Raw genomic sequence first — 24,003 nt, forward strand, 5'->3', positions numbered from 1 at the left:
AATGTAGTACTAAAAACTTCTAATTGGCAACATCTGGGCTGCGAAGAGGAAAAAGAAAGAAATCTCGTACGTATTCGCGCGCAATTCGGAATTAGCCAATGAAAAGCACAAAAGCGGCCACCATCTCTCTCTCTTTCTTATTAACGGTTTTGTACTTTCTGCAGTTCTATCAGTGCTGCTAACCTCTTACTATATCATTGAATATGTATGTTTAGATATATATATATATATATATATATATATATATATATTTTTTTTTTTACAAAAAATCATACTACTACGGAATAATATTAAATGCCTTTAAACCCTCATTTCTGTTTGCACTTTCTGTTACACTACCTTCCCCGAACTTCTTTCAAGTTATTAAGTGCAGAACGGGGAGTTATACATATTTACTTGCGCTTTGACAATATCTGCACATTGTGTAATAATAGGAGACGTATAAAATAAAACTATATACTAATACGTATATATATATATATATATATATATATATATATATATATATATACAGTACACATTCCACTATCCGAGGCTTTCCTTTTCTTTTCTTGCTGACGATAAATTACGCTTTTAGAAATGTTGTCTGAAAACAATAAGAATATGTGCAAAAAATACAATCAGAGGTAGAGGTCTTTAACAGGAAATAAGCAAGGGAGTTGAAAAATTTTTTATGCATGTAAAAAATATAGACATGAACCAACTTGTGAAATAAAAAGACCAGAAAACTACTCTTTCTAAATTATGTGTAAACTTTTTACCGAAAACGAAAGTTGCACGAAAGACTTTTTGTCCGTTTTTTGGCCTCCGGTGCTTGGGGTCCCTGATTCAATCCCAGCTCGTGCCGTGTGAACTTTGTCGTGCATAAAGACCGTGCTCATGGGTTTTCTCGGGTTTCTCCCGTTTCCTCCCACTTTCTTCATTCAGTACTCATCATCACCGTCTCCTTTAGCGTAACCGGTATAAGTATGCGACGTAAATCTAAATATTTCATTTCATTTCCCTTTTCTGCTCATACTGCTGATTATGCGCGATTATGCCAACATCCAACTCCGCGGATAATCGTGCGATTACTGTATATACAACTAATACAGATACAACTAATTATATTATCAGTTACAGTATCGGTTTTTATTTACTAATTTGCCTCACTTTATTTGCATCCCTGCAGTAAATAATTCTTATCGATAATAGTTAAAATGTATATTACATTTTAGTGCTTCACGACTGAATGATCATCTGCCTTACGTTATCTCGCAGCTGAAGAGAATGCTACACTGAAAACTACCTTGCGTTATAAAGGGTAAGTGAAACATATCTTAAAAATATCTTTCATACATTTCATTGTGTACATTAAAGAATGTAAGTTTGCCTTTTTCCTGTAATCAATACTTAATAAAGGATTTATTTTTATTTATTTATATACAATTTCATACGTGGTTCGTGATAGTAAACTCGATAGGACACAGTGGCACTATGAACATCCGAATCACTCATCATTCGAACATTCAAATATTTATTCGAATATTAGTATATTCCAAGTAATGTTAACGACGTTAATATGCTTGCCTTTATAGTTAATAATGTCAATTCTTACTTAAAACATACTTCCTTAACAGGACATTGAAGAAAAGGTAGTTGCCAACGGCCATACCATGCTGAATATACCGGTTCTCGTCCGATCACCGAAGTCAAGCAGCATCGGGCCTGGTCAGTACTTGGATGGGTGACCGCCTGGGAACACCAGGTGCTGTTGGTATACTTTTTCTAATTTTGTTTTTCACAAAGACGAATATTCTCACATCGTTCACCACGATAATTTCGTAATCATGCATTACTTAAAACAATTAGCAACGCTTTCCACGCGCTGGTCTTTTTGAGTATTCACCGACAAACCTACGTAGCTACAATAACTCACTCGAAGCCATATGCATTCGCCAACGGCCATACCATGCTGAATATACCGGTTCTCGTCCGATCACCGAAGTCAAGCAGCATCGGGCCTGGTCAGTACTTGGATGGGTGACCGCCTGGGAACACCAGGTGCTGTTGGCATCTCTTTTTCAAATTTCATTATCCTTCAAGTACGAAAATACTAGAAACATTAATTTTATAGTACTTTCAAGAGATAATTTATCAACATTATTTCATAGCGATTAATCGATATTCTAAGCGTTATACCCACTATTTCTTACACTAACAGCCTGTTTATTTGCACGGCACATTAAAATAACCTGATTTCCGATCCGTGTGCACCTACTACTATACTTAACACGGAATGTATTACCACTTTTTAAAAGTAAATTATTATGACTAAGTGTAGATCTCCGGCGAGTAAATGCCTTTCGTATACAAGCACGACACATCTCCGCTATGTGCTTTACTTTTTTACTAACAGCATATAGAAATTGGATTTCAAGGTGTTTCTACATAACAGAATGAAGCAAATTTCGTGATTTAACTCTTTCGAATAATGTGTTGGTCCTGACAAGGACCGTTTGAAATGAAAAATCTTGAAGAAGATTTTTACTTAGAGCTTGTGTACTTGGTAACAGCCTTCGTACCCTCACTTACAGCGTGCTTGGCAAGTTCACCAGGCAAAAGAAGGCGCACAGCTGTTTGGATTTCCCGGCTGGTGATAGTTGACCGCTTATTGTAATGGGCCAAACGAGAAGCTTCAGCAGCAATACGCTCGAAGATGTCATTAACAAAGCTGTTCATGATACTCATAGCTTTGCTAGATATGCCAGTGTCAGGATGCACTTGCTTCAAAACTTTGTAGATGTAAATGGCATAGCTCTCCTTCCTCCTCCTCTTCTTCTTCTTATCTCCCTTGGAGATATTCTTTTGGGCTTTACCAGCCTTCTTTGCAGCCTTTCCGCTAGTTTTTGGTGGCATGATGACTCACTCGTTCAGCAAAATTAGATGTGTCCGCCGATTTATCGACTTCATTTAAATTACAGTACGTGTTTCAATTCGCGCCAACTGCCTTGCTTTTCATTTGATGCACTCGGGTGCACGCTTGAAGTAGTAACAAAACTGACTTGATTCATGGGAGGCCGCAATTTTTCCTCTCATCTTATTACGAAAGAATATTGAACAATGTCTGGTCGCGGCAAAGGTGGAAAAGTCAAGGGAAAGAGCAAGTCCCGCTCCAGCAGGGCTGGCCTTCAATTCCCAGTAGGCAGAATCCATCGTCTTTTGCGAAAGGGTAACTATGCCGAACGAGTTGGTGCTGGCGCTCCCGTGTATTTGGCTGCAGTCATGGAATACCTGGCAGCTGAAGTTCTTGAGTTGGCAGGCAACGCTGCTCGTGACAACAAGAAGACTAGGATTATTCCACGTCATCTGCAGTTAGCTATCCGTAACGACGAGGAATTAAACAAGTTGTTGTCTGGAGTTACAATCGCTCAGGGTGGTGTTTTGCCCAACATTCAAGCTGTACTTCTGCCCAAGAAAACTGAGAAGAAGGCATAAATGTAAGACCTATATCTCATACAAATCGGCCCTTATGAGGGCCACAAACCCCTTTATAGAGGAGATTTACGATTGAAATGAATTGTTTTCGATATACAGACTCATCAAAAGTGTCTGAGATAGTTGCTTAGTTTCATTCGAAATTCTCGCTGCTATTCGATTAATTAGTATATGTGTAGTCGTCGATCGTAATTGAAGCCCATAGGAAGTCACACTAACTTTAGAATACTCCAAACAGCGATGTGCTTAGTTCCCACTACATTATTAATTATAAGATCATTACCTTTTGTATTGTCGCTAGCTACATTTTTTTGATATTTGCGTACATCGGGCTCATATTACCCAGAGGACAGGACAGTCGAGCCCAGATTCTCAGCAATGGAAGAAAACCTCATACCACATATTCTCATGTACTTCATGCTAGACAAAGGAATTTCCAACATTCTTAAAGCACTCATGTTTCTCAATTTTATATCCAAAATAGGAGGAACCCCAACTTAACCTCCGAAACCGTACAGGGTTCTTCCTTGCCTCTTCAAGGCATACACAACATCCATAGCTGTCACTGTCTTCCTCTTGGCGTGTTCTGTGTATGTAACAGCATCTCTGATTACGTTCTCCAGGAATACTTTCAATACTCCTCGGGTCTCTTCATAAATGAGACCAGAGATACGCTTCACACCACCACGGCGAGCAAGACGCCTAATAGCGGGTTTGGTGATACCCTGGATGTTGTCACGAAGAACTTTACGGTGGCGCTTGGCACCTCCTTTGCCAAGACCCTTGCCTCCTTTTCCACGTCCTGTCATTTCGATATGTTACTGCTTCGCTCACCACACACGAGAAATACAAGCCCAAGCAGCCCAAGACTCGTGGTTTTGTTCCTTCGATCATGCAGGGAAAGCACGGAGGAAAAACACAAAACGTGTCTAAGCCAATGAGAACTGTCCTTTTCGACTGACTTTATCCAATGAGAAATAGCTTGATTTAACGGTTTTGCTCTTTATATAACTTGACTTCATTCAGCGCGCAATTATTTGAAACAAGTCGTGACAGTTGCAATGGCACGTACCAAGCAGACAGCTAGGAAATCTACTGGAGGCAAAGCTCCTCGAAAGCAGCTTGCCACCAAAGCTGCAAGAAAGAGTGCTCCAGCTACCGGTGGAGTGAAAAAGCCCCATCGTTACAGGCCTGGTACTGTGGCTCTCCGAGAAATTCGTCGTTACCAGAAGAGCACTGAATTGCTCATCCGCAAGCTGCCCTTCCAACGACTCGTCCGAGAAATTGCACAAGATTTCAAGACAGATCTTCGCTTCCAAAGCTCAGCTGTCATGGCTTTACAGGAGGCAAGTGAAGCTTACCTTGTAGGGCTTTTCGAAGACACCAACTTGTGTGCTATTCACGCAAAGAGAGTCACAATCATGCCTAAGGACATTCAGCTTGCTCGCCGCATCCGTGGGGAACGTGCTTAAGTTTGAAGTTCTGGCACTGAGTTCAAAAACGGTCCTTTTTAGGACCAATACACTACTTAGAGATGCTGTTATCCTAACAAGGATCTTGTCCATACTTGTTATCTTTTTTTTTTAAATTCTCACGCCGTATGTTGCATAGTTAATACATCTACCTTCGTTTTCCTGTCGTTTCGTATATCATCCTATCTTTCAAGTATATTCTTTAGTTTTCCCCTATGTTTACCGATTGATTATCTTCGTTTTATGTGGTCAAGGGTTCGATTTTGCCATATGTTGCATAACTTAACTTCGATTCAACCACTGTTTGCCCTTCTCAACGTTATTAATCTGATAGAACTCGCAGGCGAAATATGTACTTCTTCCAAGGTAGCAAAAGTAATATTATTTTGTCAGAGGTCGCTGCTGTTGAATGCAAACGTTAAACTAAACTTTCTTTAAGTGTCTGTTTGTACTTAACATCAGTTCAATTGTACACCTACATTTCTGCTGGTGTTACTATTTTTCTTTATAGCAATATTACGAATTATAAGACGGTATCCGTGGTTATTAGCGTGTTCCCTTTTCCTAACACTTTCTCATTACACCAGTATTTCCATCATTCATTAGGCGTAATCACCCGTCTCCTTTATCATAAAAATCATAATAGTACGACGTTAAATTGAAACATAGTCTACTTCACTTTCACGAGTTGTAATAAGTTCGAACATTTCTTTCACCCCAGCCTTGAAAAGAGTTGATTTTAGTTTAGTGTCCCTTTCAGCAGCAAGGCTGTTTCAAACGTGGACCTACTTATTAACGTGCAATGCGAAACATTTGAGCTCCCACCGAGAATCGAACCCAGTCAGCCTGCAAAAGTTTTTCTAACAAATGCATTAAGTGCGTTTTCTGTACTGTTTCGCTACTTGAAGATAGGAACAAGGAAAAAGTAAGTGATCACAAATTGACATTACGTAATGTGTTCCCCATTTTTTTTCGAGTACACCATTCTTGACACCCGTGAAAGCTTTCTTTCCCCACCCTCAATTCCCCTCTGTTATAAAGCACTTACATCAAGAAGTGCTTCGGTTAAAAAGAAAACTCAAAGTCCCTTGCGTGTATACTATACATTGCTATGAATGAACATGTGATAATGATAGGAAAAGCACAATTTTACTCTTCTCAAAGTATTTGATGGCTCTAAAAAGAGCCGTTTTAAAATGTCAGATGATTTACTGACACATTTACTTCTTCTTTGGTGCAGCCTTCTTAGCACTTTTCGGTTTTGCTGTAGCCTTCTTTGGCTTCGGGGCCTTTGGCTTCTTGGGAGTTTTTGCCTTCTTCACTTTAGATGGTGATTTCTTAGGTTTGGGAGCAGCAGCCTTTTTCTTTTCACCAGTCTTCTTGGGACGTTTAGCTGCTGGCTTTTTCGCAGGCTTCTTCTCCTTTGATGCTGATCGTTTCGCCTTGGTTGAAGATCCACCTTCAGGCTTCTCCTTCAGCGATGAAGCACTAAGCTTAAACGATCCAGATGCACCTTTTCCCTTGGTCTGAACCAAAGACCCAGAAGCAACTGCACTTCTCAAGTATTTCTTGATAAATGGAGCAAGCTTCTCGGCATCCACTTTGTAGTTCTCAGAGATGTATTTCTTAATAGCTTGCAGTGAACTTCCTCCCCTTTCCTTCAAATTCTTGATGGCGTTGTTCACCATTTCTGATGTTCTTGGATGAGAAGGTGTTGTTTTTGGTTTCTTAGGCTTTGCAGACTTCTTAGGAGAAGCCTGTGCCGGGGCTGCAGGTGCTGATGCCGTATCTGCCATTGCTTTCTGCAATAAACTCAACGATACTGAAGAATGAAATTTTCGCTAGCAGGCAGCGTTGAGTTTGGTTACGGAGCGCGGACCGGATAGAAAGCACTTGCTGAGGCGGGCTGAGGTAAACAGAAGTTCGTAGTTGCCACAACGATAAGTGTGTTTCCTTCTATTTTGATAAACGATTTTTTTCAGGTATTCAATGAATGCACCAGATCCTATTCTTCCTTACTGGCTAGAAGAAACTTTATTCCACATAACTCAAAAGGCATTTGTTTTTATTCGCTTTTCTATTTTATGTTTCAGTCATTGCTAAGTCGGTCACACTACTTTTTCACCCTCCTTGTGCTTATAATTTTCATAATTTAACATGGAAATACTTATCAATAAATAATTATATTACCATGGTAATTAACTTCAATCCTTCCTGTGATTATACGCAAAGTACCATCTTCGTACTGCTTACTATAGTTCAATGAAGGGAATCTATAAAGTAACGCGTGTCGCACACATCTGCCTTGCAAACTCCCTGGCCTACTTCCAATGTATAGACTTTTATTTCAAATCCTGATTTAATTTCATAATTTTCTGTAGATTTTAACATTTTATTACCCAGCTTCTTAATACGAATGACAATCAAGCCTAAATATTTATTCCCTTTAACTTTATTTTTCTTTTTTATTTTGTGCCTTGTTTCATATTTGTTCTTACGTTAGCAATTAACGCACTTACCGTAGTTATGTATGAACAGGTTGTTTCTATATTTATTTTATTCCAAATAAATTAAATATATATACGGATTATTTTATGGTAGTTGATATTTTCTGTTGTTTCCTACGTGAATTGAGGAAACGCACGGACTTTCGCCTAATTCTTGTGCTACTTTCATATGTCTGTATCTGTCGAATGCTGTCGATCTGTCGAAATGTGTATTACTATCTGTCGATTCATCGAGTGAACTGAATTCGTTAACCATTTCACCAGGCGCGCATGCATTTTTTTTCTTCTAAGGGATCCAAGCTTCGGGGGGCAAGGTTCCAATACTACAAGCCACTATGTCTATATACTATTATTCTGCATTCGAAAACACGATAAATATTCCACTTACTTTTTCACAAAAACATGATACAGACAGAGTACAGATGAAGTGTAAGATCAGATTTATATTGATGATACATCAATATTTTCCCTGTTAATAACTACATTTAATGAGAAAGTCTGCAAATGTATGTTCACTTAGGAACTTTTGCGAGGAGTCCGCACCCGGTGGACACCCCGTGAGTACGCCTCTGCACTTGACTATACTTCGAATTATACTGCAAACAGTTGTATTTTAGTTTCCCCGTTTAGTTCATCGATATCATTAACACAAAGAAAATAGATGTTATAGATGCGTATTCTCAGTTCTCGCTTTATATCCGGACGTCTGCAAAAATCTACTCCTTTTCTTTCTTTCACGCATCCACCAAACTAACAATGATTTGTATTATAATATTTGCGCATAAAATGTATATCTCATACCTTCCATGTTCTCAAGTATTCATAGACAAAAACGGTTACTTTCTGCGAACAAATTGTCCAAACACAGTGCAAATGTCATCTATAGATTGTCCTGGTTCCGTCTGCGTGTACATAACAATGCGTCATAATCATACATTGCACATTAAGGATATCAATTAATCTTCCCAAATTCCTAGATATGCCTGGCAAAAGTTCCGCGTGTTGTAAGGATATTACATTTGTACTACCGACAAGGTGGTATCTTCCAACATTGAAGTTCAATAAACCCCAAATGTGTCGGATATAGTATTTGATTTCTTGTCTCATTGTTTGCGTCAGAGATGTCTTCTCAAGTTAGGATTTACGATACATACAGGATGAGTTGTATATATTGTTGCTGCCAGCTCTATATTAATCCCATATTTGTAAACGAATAAAAACAGTATTCTAATTATAACAATGTGCTCACAATTAATTTTATTCTTAATTGTTATACGTATTGTTGATTAAAAATGAAAATGTTGCTAAGTGAATTTTATTAATATTTTCTGTTGCGTGATATAGGAAGTGAGTGAAATATTGGAGGAATATAGTGTGCGTAGCAGATGATGTGCAGTGGCTTTGGATCGCCTGTGATAAGGTAAGGCATTTGCTATTTTAATTAACGCATTTTATATACTGTAATCCTAATTATTTTTATGTGAATGTGCTTACTACTTGTGTATTCAGTGGGACCGATGTTTTAATATGTATGGTCAAGCAGTGTCGAGCCTGGTCAGTGTGTGGATAGGTGACCATTTTTTGTAAATCGATAACATTTAACTTTGTAAACACGGATGAAGTAGAAGTATATTTATTTTATTTTTTACCTCAAATATGTAGGACACTTCTCCTTTGTACATCAATTATTATTATTAGTTCAACTTGTTTACAAGTTAAATGAAAAGAATAGTCGTTATCGTGTGATGATTGTGCTCATTAGGCTAAAGAAGACTCGTGATAAGAAAGAAAAGAAGAACGGTGCTCAAGTTTCGTCACAGCATATTCTCAAAAATTTACAGGCAAAATTCAGTGTTCTGCATGAAAAGGCATATTTGTACGAAAAAAAAAAAATTCTGCAGACGACAGAATTAAATAAAGTAATACACATGTATTTTAGAGTTACTGGTGTAAAATCATTACAAGTGCTTTGCCAGGTGGCCAATAAAAAGCACGAATACTATTTAAGGGAGCCAAAACAGGAGAAAGCTGGGGGCCTGAGCGATAGCAAGAATGTGCGTCCAAAGTGAACAGGAGCGAAGGCGACGCGGGTATACGTATAAGCAAGGGTAGTGGAAACCAGTTAGTTTTCGAGTTTCAATAGCACTTGTCATGCATCCATACTAGTAGCGCCCCGCTTGTAAACATTAAGTACACTATGCAAGAATACACCGCCGGTGGAAAATAGTACCTAATACAGTTATCTTTCATATATACTGACTTATTTTACAGTAGTAACCCAACACTAGTAAACGTAAAATAAAAGTGTATAACTTTATATTTAATTCTATCGCCTGGCTTAGTTTTTCACCTGTAAGATGTACTTATTTAGAGCAAGTTTCTTAACTAGCAAATTAAACCGAGAACCACAGCAACCATATATATATTCTTATGATGTACTTTTCTTTGAGTGGTGTTCTCTGTCTATTGAATAACATTTTCTCAGTTTAATGCTAGCAAAAAACAAAACAAAATCAAAGTGTTTCTATATAAATTTAGTTCACCGTGTTGTAATATCACATGGAATTGAAAAACGAATAGTCGAACCTCTGCTATCTCGATCAAACTTCTCAGGATGATATACTGACTTACCGCAGAAGTTCGACTGAATACGTTTCTCAGTTCCATGGGAGAACCTGGAGAAGCAAAAGCCTGCGCAACGGAAAATACTAAATAAACTTGTAGAGCAGGTCAAGATGTATCATCATGCCAAGTTTCATTCAGATCAGAGAAGTTTGGCTGCAGCCATTTTCATTACAAAGCACAAAATGGATGGTCCCTAACCTCGAGAATCTTCACAATTGTCGACGAGTTGAACTGCACTCATCTGATCAAAATCAAACTTAAAATGACAGTTCACTTTCAACTGTTAAATAATATGATATGCAGGCTTCTGCTTTCCTAGTTACAGTCTATCCACTGTGGTATGCATATTAGTACAAATGTGAGAGTGCATATTTATTAAAGATTTGCTTCAAAAAGCGATGAAAGACATAGGCATTGCCGCGGGCGGTGATAACAAGATGCCGGAAAACGAACAAGCAGAAAGAATATGGGCTGAAGAAGTGTAAACGACGACGCGGCGGCCCGTAAAGGTGTTGCCGTCCTATTAAATGAATAATATCAAAAGAAAGAAAAAAAAAGTAAAAAATTTCGCGCTCGTAATCAAGACAGAAAGCAACTAAAGGAAATCTTTGTTTTACGTCCCACGTTATGCCGCTTAGGCTAAAAGAGGCGCTGATTATGAGAAATGATTGAAATGGTGGTGGAATGAAGAAAGTGGGAGGAAACGGGAGAACCCCGCGGTAACCCACCGCACATAGTTTTTGTCCACCATAAAGTTAACTTGGCGGGGGCTCAAGACAGAAAGACGGTTGGAAAAACAAATAAACGATGTTGCATCCCGTAAAAATGTTCGCGACCTATGAAATCAATATTTTTTCTTAAAGAAAAAAAAGAATTAAAAAGAGAAAAAAAGGTCAAAATTTCGCGCTCGCTTCGCTCGCGATCAGCAGAGAAAAGAGGACGTGACGCACCCCTAAAAGTGTTGGCGACCGATTGAATAAATATTGTGGGTAAAAAAAAAAAAAAAAAAAAAAAAAGTCAAAAATTTCGCGCTCGCTTCGCTCGCGATCAGCACAGAAAGAAGGACGTGACGCGCCCCTAAAGGTGTTGGCAACCGATTCAATACATATTGTCGGTAAAAAAAAAAAAAAAAAAAAAAAAAAAAAAAAAAAACGCTCGCTTCGCTCGCGATCGACATGAAAAAGGCAACGACGTGACGCCCCGTAAAATTGTCGGCGACCTATTCAATCAATATATTCGGTTGAAAAACAAAGTCAAAAGTTTCCCAATCGCTTCCCTCCCGATCGACATAAAAAAAAAGGCAACCCCTTCACCTCTCCTTATGCATTCATCAGTAAACATACAACCATAGATCACAATACCACTCACATCACCTATCAGTTCTCCACGTCCATCAAGATCCAATCATCGCCCTGGCCCTTTATGATGATACACAACATTACATGTTATTGTGTGCATTGCCCCGCGTTACAATACATGACCAAAAAAAAGAGAAAAAGAGCTGCACTGCCTTCAGTGTAGACATGTTCGTATTCGTAGAAAATGATTTTAGGTACACGATAGTACAGTAATCTATCTTCACATGCTTCAGATGTGAACGATACCTACACATGAAGAGGGCTCCCGAGGTTTCCTTTTCCAATAGGATGGAGCTCCACCACACTTGCAGAATGACGAGAAGTTATGTTAATAAATATATCCCAGAGTGTTTCGTAACTCGCCCTTGGTCCTAATGATGAAGCGTTCTTCAGATGGCCCCGATGTCTCCACACATGATACTATGCGACTTCTTTTCACGAGGCTCTCAAAGATCACGTTTGTGTCCTAACATTCTCTGCAGATATGACACAGCTGCGATAGCGGATCACAGAAGCCTTTCCTCTCCTTACAAGAGACGTGTTCATTCGAGTATGTGAGTAATTCGACTATCGATTAAATATCTCCCGTGTCACGATAGTAGTCACTTTCAATTCTTCTAACGAAGGTAAGAAAAAATGCTATACAAACTTCCTTTCGGTATATAAAGGATTAGGGGCCCAGAGAATATTTTCTTTCAAGAGGATACATTCTTTTTCGAACACCCTGTATATAGATCCTCTAATTATAACTGCAAACAAAATGTTGATTTTGCAATTGCTTCCATGAGAGAATATTCTGTGCACTTTCTTTCTGAAGGGCCGGGCCTAAACGTTTTCCTTAATCATTAAATTTAGTAGTTATCTACAATTACATAGTTTTCCATTGTTCTCAAAATAAAGATTTTTCTCTATGAATTGTTGAATGTTGCTAGGGATATTGAAGTAATTCTTTTTAGTGTTTTTTTCTTTACAATAATGTACTGAACGCCTGCATTAAGGAAGTTCGTGTGTCCATCTTGCAAAATGTTTCGTCTTTTTTCATGCCCACTAAGGTAAATATTCATTTTGCTCTTTTCTCTGTATGCAAACCACATTTCTTAAAGGCAACATTTTCATACAAATGTAGTACTAAAAACTTCTAATTGGCAACATCTGGGCTGCGAAGAGGAAAAAGAAAGAAATCTCGTACGTATTCGCGCGCAATTCGGAATTAGCCAATGAAAAGCACAAAAGCGGCCACCATCTCTCTCTCTTTCTTATTAACGGTTTTGTACTTTCTGCAGTTCTATCAGTGCTGCTAACCTCTTACTATATCATTGAATATGTATGTTTAGATATATATATATATATATATATATATATATATATTTTTTTTTTTACAAAAAATCATACTACTACGGAATAATATTAAATGCCTTTAAACCCTCATTTCTGTTTGCACTTTCTGTTACACTACCTTCCCCGAACTTCTTTCAAGTTATTAAGTGCAGAACGGGGAGTTATACATATTTACTTGCGCTTTGACAATATCTGCACATTGTGTAATAATAGGAGACGTATAAAATAAAACTATATACTAATACGTATATATATATATATATATATATATATATATATATATATATATACAGTACACATTCCACTATCCGAGGCTTTCCTTTTCTTTTCTTGCTGACGATAAATTACGCTTTTAGAAATGTTGTCTGAAAACAATAAGAATATGTGCAAAAAATACAATCAGAGGTAGAGGTCTTTAACAGGAAATAAGCAAGGGAGTTGAAAAATTTTTTATGCATGTAAAAAATATAGACATGAACCAACTTGTGAAATAAAAAGACCAGAAAACTACTCTTTCTAAATTATGTGTAAACTTTTTACCGAAAACGAAAGTTGCACGAAAGACTTTTTGTCCGTTTTTTGGCCTCCGGTGCTTGGGGTCCCTGATTCAATCCCAGCTCGTGCCGTGTGAACTTTGTCGTGCATAAAGACCGTGCTCATGGGTTTTCTCGGGTTTCTCCCGTTTCCTCCCACTTTCTTCATTCAGTACTCATCATCACCGTCTCCTTTAGCGTAACCGGTATAAGTATGCGACGTAAATCTAAATATTTCATTTCATTTCCCTTTTCTGCTCATACTGCTGATTATGCGCGATTATGCCAACATCCAACTCCGCGGATAATCGTGCGATTACTGTATATACAACTAATACAGATACAACTAATTATATTATCAGTTACAGTATCGGTTTTTATTTACTAATTTGCCTCACTTTATTTGCATCCCTGCAGTAAATAATTCTTATCGATAATAGTTAAAATGTATATTACATTTTAGTGCTTCACGACTGAATGATCATCTGCCTTACGTTATCTCGCAGCTGAAGAGAATGCTACACTGAAAACTACCTTGCGTTATAAAGGGTAAGTGAAACATATCTTAAAAATATCTTTCATACATTTCATTGTGTACATTAAAGAATGTAAGTTTGCCTTTTTCCTGTAATCAATACTTAATAAAGGATTTATTTTTATTTATTTATATACAATTTCATACGTGGTTCGTGATAGTAAACTCGATAGGACACAGTGGCACTATGAACATCCGAATCACTCATCATTCGAACATTCAAATATTTATTCGAATATTAGTATATTCCAAGTAATGTTAACGACGTTAATATGCTTGCCTTTATAGTTAATAATGTCAATTCTTACTTAAAACATACTTCCTTAACAGGACATTGAAGAAAAGGTAGTTGCCAACGGCCATACCATGCTGAATATACCGGTTCTCGTCCGATCACCGAAGTCAAGCAGCATCGGGCCTGGTCAGTACTTGGATGGGTGACCGCCTGGGAACACCAGGTGCTGTTGGTATACTTTTTCTAATTTTGTTTTTCACAAAGACGAATATTCTCACATCGTTCACCACGATAATTTCGTAATCATGCATTACTTAAAACAATTAGCAACGCTTTCCACGCGCTGGTCTTTTTGAGTATTCACCGACAAACCTACGTAGCTACAATAACTCACTCGAAGCCATATGCATTCGCCAACGGCCATACCATGCTGAATATACCGGTTCTCGTCCGATCACCGAAGTCAAGCAGCATCGGGCCTGGTCAGTACTTGGATGGGTGACCGCCTGGGAACACCAGGTGCTGTTGGCATCTCTTTTTCAAATTTCATTATCCTTCAAGTACGAAAATACTAGAAACATTAATTTTATAGTACTTTCAAGAGATAATTTATCAACATTATTTCATAGCGATTAATCGATATTCTAAGCGTTATACCCACTATTTCTTACACTAACAGCCTGTTTATTTGCACGGCACATTAAAATAACCTGATTTCCGATCCGTGTGCACCTACTACTATACTTAACACGGAATGTATTACCACTTTTTAAAAGTAAATTATTATGACTAAGTGTAGATCTCCGGCGAGTAAATGCCTTTCGTATACAAGCACGACACATCTCCGCTATGTGCTTTACTTTTTTACTAACAGCATATAGAAATTGGATTTCAAGGTGTTTCTACATAACAGAATGAAGCAAATTTCGTGATTTAACTCTTTCGAATAATGTGTTGGTCCTGACAAGGACCGTTTGAAATGAAAAATCTTGAAGAAGATTTTTACTTAGAGCTTGTGTACTTGGTAACAGCCTTCGTACCCTCACTTACAGCGTGCTTGGCAAGTTCACCAGGCAAAAGAAGGCGCACAGCTGTTTGGATTTCCCGGCTGGTGATAGTTGACCGCTTATTGTAATGGGCCAAACGAGAAGCTTCAGCAGCAATACGCTCGAAGATGTCATTAACAAAGCTGTTCATGATACTCATAGCTTTGCTAGATATGCCAGTGTCAGGATGCACTTGCTTCAAAACTTTGTAGATGTAAATGGCATAGCTCTCCTTCCTCCTCCTCTTCTTCTTCTTATCTCCCTTGGAGATATTCTTTTGGGCTTTACCAGCCTTCTTTGCAGCCTTTCCGCTAGTTTTTGGTGGCATGATGACTCACTCGTTCAGCAAAATTAGATGTGTCCGCCGATTTATCGACTTCATTTAAATTACAGTACGTGTTTCAATTCGCGCCAACTGCCTTGCTTTTCATTTGATGCACTCGGGTGCACGCTTGAAGTAGTAACAAAACTGACTTGATTCATGGGAGGCCGCAATTTTTCCTCTCATCTTATTACGAAAGAATATTGAACAATGTCTGGTCGCGGCAAAGGTGGAAAAGTCAAGGGAAAGAGCAAGTCCCGCTCCAGCAGGGCTGGCCTTCAATTCCCAGTAGGCAGAATCCATCGTCTTTTGCGAAAGGGTAACTATGCCGAACGAGTTGGTGCTGGCGCTCCCGTGTATTTGGCTGCAGTCATGGAATACCTGGCAGCTGAAGTTCTTGAGTTGGCAGGCAACGCTGCTCGTGACAACAAGAAGACTAGGATTATTCCACGTCATCTGCAGTTAGCTATCCGTAACGACGAGGAATTAAACAAGTTGTTGTCTGGAGTTACAATCGCTCAGGGTGGTGTTTTGCCCAACATTCAAGCTGTACTTCTGCCCAAGAAAACTGAGAAGAAGGCATAAATGTAAGACCTATATCTCATACAAATCGGCCCTTATGAGGGCCACAAACCCCTTTATAGAGGAGATTTACGATTGAAATGAATTGTTTTCGATATACAGACTCATCAAAAGTGTCTGAGATAGTTGCTTAGTTTCATTCGAAATTCTCGCTGCTATTCGATTAATTAGTATATGTGTAGTCGTCGATCGTAATTGAAGCCCATAGGAAGTCACACTAACTTTAGAATACTCCAAACAGCGATGTGCTTAGTTCCCACTACATTATTAATTATAAGATCATTACCTTTTGTATTGTCGCTAGCTACATTTTTTTGATATTTGCGTACATCGGGCTCATATTACCCAGAGGACAGGACAGTCGAGCCCAGATTCTCAGCAATGGAAGAAAACCTCATACCACATATTCTCATGTACTTCATGCTAGACAAAGGAATTTCCAACATTCTTAAAGCACTCATGTTTCTCTCTTGCGTTGGCTTGGCTGAAATTACTCTGTTCAATATGTTCTCGACATTTATTATTGTTCATTACTATGCCCCAATGACATCATGAACAGAGCGGATCAGAAAACTTTCCTAAATTTCTTTTGCAACATAGTAATGACATTAAATGCACACTTAAGTACGATTTATTCTTTGCAAGGTCGATATTCATATTTGTGTGATATGTGTTATATGTATATGGTTTGTAATACGCAACTACTCTTATTCTCTGATCTCAGAACTCATTTGCTACTGTGCCCAACGAGCGAGCCTAGGTTTCTTGTAACTACTGCCTTTCTTTAGTAAATAATGTGAAGTATACAATGCATTAACCTACATCTCATATTTGTATTACTCTTTATTTTAGTAACCCGCTACGAAGTGTCATTAATTTACATGTAAATCACAATAGACACTACCGCAAAAGAAAGAAATCGAACCCAAGACCACGTAAACAAGATAAAGGACAAGATTCAGGTTTCTAACGCATTATTCGCCCCTCACAGCACAGTATAGAAGTTGTATAAGCCTCTATACGTACATCCTACTGTCAGAACAGAAATTCCGACTTGCGTTTCGCATCTCTCATGCTCGCTACTTCCAACAAATCGCCAATTTCCAACCAGAACCCCTTCTCCAGCATTAATACTGCTACATGATATGAATACGTATACATGAACGTACATAATGTAAAAAAAACGTATGATTTTCTCAAATTAATCTCTCTACGTCTGTAATTTAGTGTGCATCAAAAGGCTTTAATGTAGTTACACGAATTCTTATAATCTAACAGAAAATCGCACAAAGTAAATCTTTCCCTTTATATAAATTTGTTGGCTCTGAAAAGAGCCGTTTATGCCAATTTTATATCCAAAATTTTATATCCAACTTTCAATACTCCTCGGGTCTCTTCATAAATGAGACCAGAGATACGCTTCACACCACCACGGCGAGCAAGACGCCTAATAGCGGGTTTGGTGATACCCTGGATGTTGTCACGAAGAACTTTACGGTGGCGCTTGGCACCTCCTTTGCCAAGACCCTTGCCTCCTTTTCCACGTCCTGTCATTTCGATATGTTACTGCTTCGCTCACCACACACGAGAAATACAAGCCCAAGCAGCCCAAGACTCGTGGTTTTGTTCCTTCGATCATGCAGGGAAAGCACGGAGGAAAAACACAAAACGTGTCTAAGCCAATGAGAACTGTCCTTTTCGACTGACTTTATCCAATGAGAAATAGCTTGATTTAACGGTTTTGCTCTTTATATAACTTGACTTCATTCAGCGCGCAATTATTTGAAACAAGTCGTGACAGTTGCAATGGCACGTACCAAGCAGACAGCTAGGAAATCTACTGGAGGCAAAGCTCCTCGAAAGCAGCTTGCCACCAAAGCTGCAAGAAAGAGTGCTCCAGCTACCGGTGGAGTGAAAAAGCCCCATCGTTACAGGCCTGGTACTGTGGCTCTCCGAGAAATTCGTCGTTACCAGAAGAGCACTGAATTGCTCATCCGCAAGCTGCCCTTCCAACGACTCGTCCGAGAAATTGCACAAGATTTCAAGACAGATCTTCGCTTCCAAAGCTCAGCTGTCATGGCTTTACAGGAGGCAAGTGAAGCTTACCTTGTAGGGCTTTTCGAAGACACCAACTTGTGTGCTATTCACGCAAAGAGAGTCACAATCATGCCTAAGGACATTCAGCTTGCTCGCCGCATCCGTGGGGAACGTGCTTAAGTTTGAAGTTCTGGCACTGAGTTCAAAAACGGTCCTTTTTAGGACCAATACACTACTTAGAGATGCTGTTATCCTAACAAGGATCTTGTCCATACTTGTTATCTTTTTTTTTTAAATTCTCACGCCGTATGTTGCATAGTTAATACATCTACCTTCGTTTTCCTGTCGTTTCGTATATCATCCTATCTTTCAAGTATATTCTTTAGTTTTCCCCTATGTTTACCGATTGATTATCTTCGTTTTATGTGGTCAAGGGTTCGATTTTGCCATATGTTGCATAACTTAACTTCGATTCAACCACTGTTTGCCCTTCTCAACGTTATTAATCTGATAGAACTCGCAGGCGAAATATGTACTTCTTCCAAGGTAGCAAAAGTAATATTATTTTGTCAGAGGTCGCTGCTGTTGAATGCAAACGTTAAACTAAACTTTCTTTAAGTGTCTGTTTGTACTTAACATCAGTTCAATTGTACACCTACATTTCTGCTGGTGTTACTATTTTTCTTTATAGCAATATTACGAATTATAAGACGGTATCCGTGGTTATTAGCGTGTTCCCTTTTCCTAACACTTTCTCATTACACCAGTATTTCCATCATTCATTAGGCGTAATCACCCGTCTCCTTTATCATAAAAATCATAATAGTACGACGTTAAATTGAAACATAGTCTACTTCACTTTCACGAGTTGTAATAAGTTCGAACATTTCTTTCACCCCAGCCTTGAAAAGAGTTGATTTTAGTTTAGTGTCCCTTTCAGCAGCAAGGCTGTTTCAAACGTGGACCTACTTATTAACGTGCAATGCGAAACATTTGAGCTCCCACCGAGAATCGAACCCAGTCAGCCTGCAAAAGTTTTTCTAACAAATGCATTAAGTGCGTTTTCTGTACTGTTTCGCTACTTGAAGATAGGAACAAGGAAAAAGTAAGTGATCACAAATTGACATTACGTAATGTGTTCCCCATTTTTTTTCGAGTACACCATTCTTGACACCCGTGAAAGCTTTCTTTCCCCACCCTCAATTCCCCTCTGTTATAAAGCACTTACATCAAGAAGTGCTTCGGTTAAAAAGAAAACTCAAAGTCCCTTGCGTGTATACTATACATTGCTATGAATGAACATGTGATAATGATAGGAAAAGCACAATTTTACTCTTCTCAAAGTATTTGATGGCTCTAAAAAGAGCCGTTTTAAAATGTCAGATGATTTACTGACACATTTACTTCTTCTTTGGTGCAGCCTTCTTAGCACTTTTCGGTTTTGCTGTAGCCTTCTTTGGCTTCGGGGCCTTTGGCTTCTTGGGAGTTTTTGCCTTCTTCACTTTAGATGGTGATTTCTTAGGTTTGGGAGCAGCAGCCTTTTTCTTTTCACCAGTCTTCTTGGGACGTTTAGCTGCTGGCTTTTTCGCAGGCTTCTTCTCCTTTGATGCTGATCGTTTCGCCTTGGTTGAAGATCCACCTTCAGGCTTCTCCTTCAGCGATGAAGCACTAAGCTTAAACGATCCAGATGCACCTTTTCCCTTGGTCTGAACCAAAGACCCAGAAGCAACTGCACTTCTCAAGTATTTCTTGATAAATGGAGCAAGCTTCTCGGCATCCACTTTGTAGTTCTGAGAGATGTATTTCTTAATAGCTTGCAGTGAACTTCCTCCCCTTTCCTTCAAATTCTTGATGGCGTTGTTCACCATTTCTGATGTTCTTGGATGAGAAGGTGTTGTTTTTGGTTTCTTAGGCTTTGCAGACTTCTTAGGAGAAGCCTGTGCCGGGGCTGCAGGTGCTGATGCCGTATCTGCCATTGCTTTCTGCAATAAACTCAACGATACTGAAGAATGAAATTTTCGCTAGTCTCAGTCTCAGTCTTGTTCCTCTCAGGCTTGTTGCCTCTGTGAGAAGTTTCGGGCCGAAGCCCATGCCTTCGTTCTTTGATTGTGATTGGCTGTTGGTGAGGTGGTCAGATGTTGGTTGTGTTGCGGAGTCGCAGCTGTCGCGTCCTCCGGTGTTCAGTTACTTATCCTGATCAGTCGGGCGGTTGGGGCATCCTATAGATTTGTCTTCTGGGCTGCGTTGTTCCAATTGCTTGCACATGTGGGTGAGGAGAGGTTCTGATGCTTCTCCAGAATTTTGCACTTCTTTTTCTTCGAACGTCCTCCAGAAGGGGAAGGTCCAAGTCTTCGTGAATTTGCTGCACCCTGGTGTCCATTGAATGACCCGTGATGGCCCTGGCTGCCCTGTTCTGCAGGACTTGCAGTTGGCGGAGTGTAGTTCTTGCTGCATGTTGCCACGCAGGGTGTGCGTACAGGAGGATAGGGCGGATACTCATCTCGTAGACGTGTTTCCTTGTCTTGTGAGTTAGGGATGGGGACAGGAGAATGGGTAGGAGTGCCAGGAACCTTTGCATTGCCTTCTTCGTTACTGTTGTCAAGTGTGTTCCAAAGGTGAGTTTTCGATCGAGCTGGACCCCGAGGTACTTTGTTTGTTCGACTTCCGTTAGCGGATGGCCATCTAGGTGGAGTCGCACTGGTGTCCGTTTGCGGTTTTTCGTAAAGTCGACAATGGCTGTCTTCCTTGCGTTAACTTTGATCTTCCATTGTTGGGTCCAGCTGTCAAGCAGTTGTAGATGGCGCCTGAGATATGTTGAGGCATATCTCTCGTTTCCGTGACTTGCAAATATGGCGGTGTCGTCTGCAAAGGTTGCGATGGAGGTGTTCAGGGTGGTAGGAATGTCATTGGTGTACAATGCGTACAGGATGGGTGAGATGCAGGAGCCTTGTGGGACTCCTGCATGGATCGTATGAGGGGGAGATTGCTGCCCTGCGTGGGAGACGTAGAATGACCTCTGATACAGGTAGGAGGCGATGACTCGGATCATGTAGTGTGGAAGGGCTTGGAGATAGAGCTTGTGAATGAGCCCTTCGTGCCACACCCTGTCGAAGGCCTTTTCTATGTCTAGGAAGACCCCCAACGTGTGGCCTCCGTCGTTAAACCTGGACGTGATTATTTCCACTACTCGGACCAGTTGTTGTTCTGCGCTGTGTCCAGATCTGAATCCGTACTGGTGATCGGGTAGTAGCTGGTGATCATCTATGTGCTGCTTCAGTCTCCTTTGAAAGATTCGTTCGAATACCTTGCTGGTATGCGAAAGGAGACTGATCGGGCGATAGTTGTTTGGGTTGGACCGAGTAGTTCCTGGTTTAGGGATCATCACTATTCTCGCCTGCTTCCATGCCTGCGGGAAGTAGCCTGTAGTCATGATTCCGTTGAAGATTCTACAGAGCAGAACCAGGGCCTTGCGGGGTATGTTTCGGAGTGCAGCTGGTGTTATCCTGTCGGGTCCGGAAGCGCGGTGCAGGTTCAGTCTCTTGATGGTTTGTTGGATTTCTCTAGGGGTGGTGAAAGCGGTTGGAGGCGTAGGATCGTCCAGGTCTGCTTCTTCCAGGGTGTGCCTGACTGCGTCTTCGGTTTCCTGTGGAGTTTGGATGTTGTTTGTCTGCAGGATGCCTTCGAGCGTTTCGGCAAACAAGTCAGCTTGTTCTTGGGCTTCATACAGTGGTCCTTGGGGTCCCTGTAGGGGGTAGTTCCGAGGTCCTGAGGATGGTTTGGTGAATCCTCTCACCAGCCGCCAGAAGTCCCGGTTGGGAGAGTCTAGTTCCTGCAGTCGCTGGTTCCAAGCCTGTAGTTTTAGCCGTAGCAGTCTCTTTTTAACCCTGGTGGTGAGGCTGTTCCACAGTTGCTTGAAGTTGGGGTGGCGGGTGCGTTGCCACTGCTTTCTGGCCCAGCGCTTGAGGTGAATCAGGACTGTTGTGCGTTGCTCTTCGGGTGGTGGAGTTGGGAGTCGTGTGGGGTTGGTAGTCGTGGCTAGTCTGAGTGCATTTTGGATTTGGGAGGTGATGGTGGTCACTGTCTCGTCTATGGTCTCTGGGCTGTTCACGGGGAGCCGAGGGTTAACTGTTTCTGCCAGCAGCTGCCTGAAGTATTGCCAGTTGGTGGTGGTGATGTTCGGGAGTTCGGAGTTCTTCAGATGGTGGCGGATGGCGAGTGTCTGAATCACTGGTATGTGATCTGATTTCAGATCGTGGATGACTGTTGGTCCTTCCAGGAGAGCGAGGTTGGCGGTAAGTACCATGTCCAGTACGTCTGGTCTTCCTCCATTGCGGGGGTAGTGGGTTGGTTCGTTCGGTGCGGCCGGGAGCAGATCGATGTGCCTGAGGGCCCTGTGTAGGATGTTGCCATTCTCGTTAGTTGTCCTCGAGTTCCATTCAGGATGTTTACAATTGAGGTCTCCCCCAATTAGTATCTTCTGTCCTTGCTGGCGTAGTATTCTGAGATCCTGCGGCTCCAGTCGGGTGTTTGGGGACCTGTAGGCTGCAAAGATCTTGACCGGACCCTCAGGTGAATGGAGTGTGATGCCCGTGACCTCAAGGGATTGGAGTTGGAGGGGAGGAAGGAGATCGTGGGGAAGGTGATTCTTGATGATGATTGCTGTACCGCCCTTGGTGGTGGCCCCTGGGCGGTCGGTTCGGTGAACTGTATAGTTTTTGAGGTTGAAGAGGATTGGAGGTTTGAGGAGTGTTTCTGAGATAAGGGCGATGTCAACTCTTTCTCTCTGAAGGAAATCTTCGAGGGTGTGTTTTTGTGTGCGGATTCCCTCCGCATTCCAATGGACGACCCTGAGGTCACGGGAGATTGTCGGCCTAGTCCGTACCATCATCAACCAGGGTTGCGATGACTTCGAACATGGTTGTGATCCTGGTGACCGGATCAGTTGCTTCAGCTATCTTCCTCAGCCCCGTCTTGATCTTCTCCAGGAACGTCCTCAGGTTGAGCCCTTGGAACAGGTCTTTGATCTCCCTGATCATGTCCATGATGGAGGTTGTGTCTGCTGATGGTTTGGTGTCGTTTGTCTGGTCTGTGGTTTGGTCACCTGTCTCGTTCTTGTTGGCTTTGTCTTTCGTCTGTCCTCGGTTGGGGGTGGGTGGCTTGGGGTCGCTGTTGAGTGCTCCGGCGTAGTTCCGTCGTCTCGGTGGGTTCTGAGTTGGAGTGCTCTTGTTTGTGGTATCACTGGTAGGGTTGGGGGGAGGTGGCTCGGGTTTTGATCTTTGTTGAGTTCTTCTTGCTCTGGCTGCCTTTAGTGTCGGACACCCCTGATAGTTCGCTGGGTGATCCCCACCACAATTGGTGCACTTCGGTGGAGTTTCTCTATTTGTCTTCGGGCACAATGTGCTGAGGTGTCCCTGATCGCATTTAACACATCTTGGTGCGGCGCAGCACGTTCGTTGCGAATGTCCTACGCGCTGGCACCGGTAACACTGAAGTACACTTTGTCCCCTGTACGCTTCCACCACTACCCGGTAGCTTAGGAGGTGTTTCAGTTCATATATTTGCGATACTCCTGGGGTCTTGACAAGAGAAACCAGGAATAGTGGGAAGAGGGGCTTCTCACCGTCAGGGCCACTCCTCCCCCGGAGTTGTGTCACAGATTTGACTGGATAGTCAAGGTCCAATAGGTCTTGGTGTATGTCATTTGGGTCGGTGTCTATGGGTAGTTTCCTTATTACCACCTTGAAGGGACGGTCTCGCTTCGGGGTCTCTGTTGCATAGGAGCGACCGGTTTGTTGGCAATATGTTTCAATCTTTTCGAAGTCACTGAGTGTGGCACATCGAAATGTGATATAATCTTTTCCGTGGCTGTCCACTTTGGGGGGGGCGGCACAGATGGCTGATACAGTTCTTGTAAAATTATACACTTTTTCCACACC

At 41.0% G+C, this 24,003-nt stretch overlaps 4 non-coding genes across 4 annotated transcripts; all 4 read left to right on the forward strand.

Annotated features, from left to right (window-relative positions):
* Nucleotides 1–1,640: 1,640 nt before the first annotated feature.
* LOC145677218 (5S ribosomal RNA) lies at nucleotides 1,641–1,759 on the forward strand. Its single transcript, XR_014129695.1, has one exon. It is a non-coding gene; the product is annotated as a 5S ribosomal RNA (ribosomal RNA).
* Nucleotides 1,760–1,936: 177 nt separating this feature from the next.
* LOC145677223 (5S ribosomal RNA) lies at nucleotides 1,937–2,055 on the forward strand. The gene has a single exon (XR_014129701.1). It is a non-coding gene; the product is annotated as a 5S ribosomal RNA (ribosomal RNA).
* A 12,141-nt stretch (nucleotides 2,056–14,196) lies between these two features.
* Nucleotides 14,197–14,315, forward strand: LOC145677219 (5S ribosomal RNA). The gene has a single exon (XR_014129696.1). It is a non-coding gene; the product is annotated as a 5S ribosomal RNA (ribosomal RNA).
* A 177-nt stretch (nucleotides 14,316–14,492) lies between these two features.
* Nucleotides 14,493–14,611, forward strand: LOC145677224 (5S ribosomal RNA). Its single transcript, XR_014129702.1, has one exon. It is a non-coding gene; the product is annotated as a 5S ribosomal RNA (ribosomal RNA).
* Nucleotides 14,612–24,003: the final 9,392 nt, after the last annotated feature.

This window comes from Thermobia domestica, unplaced genomic scaffold (genome assembly GCF_964235325.1).
Source record: "Thermobia domestica unplaced genomic scaffold, izTheDome1.hap1.1 HAP1_SCAFFOLD_698, whole genome shotgun sequence".
Taxonomy (NCBI): Eukaryota; Metazoa; Arthropoda; class Insecta; order Zygentoma; family Lepismatidae; genus Thermobia; species Thermobia domestica.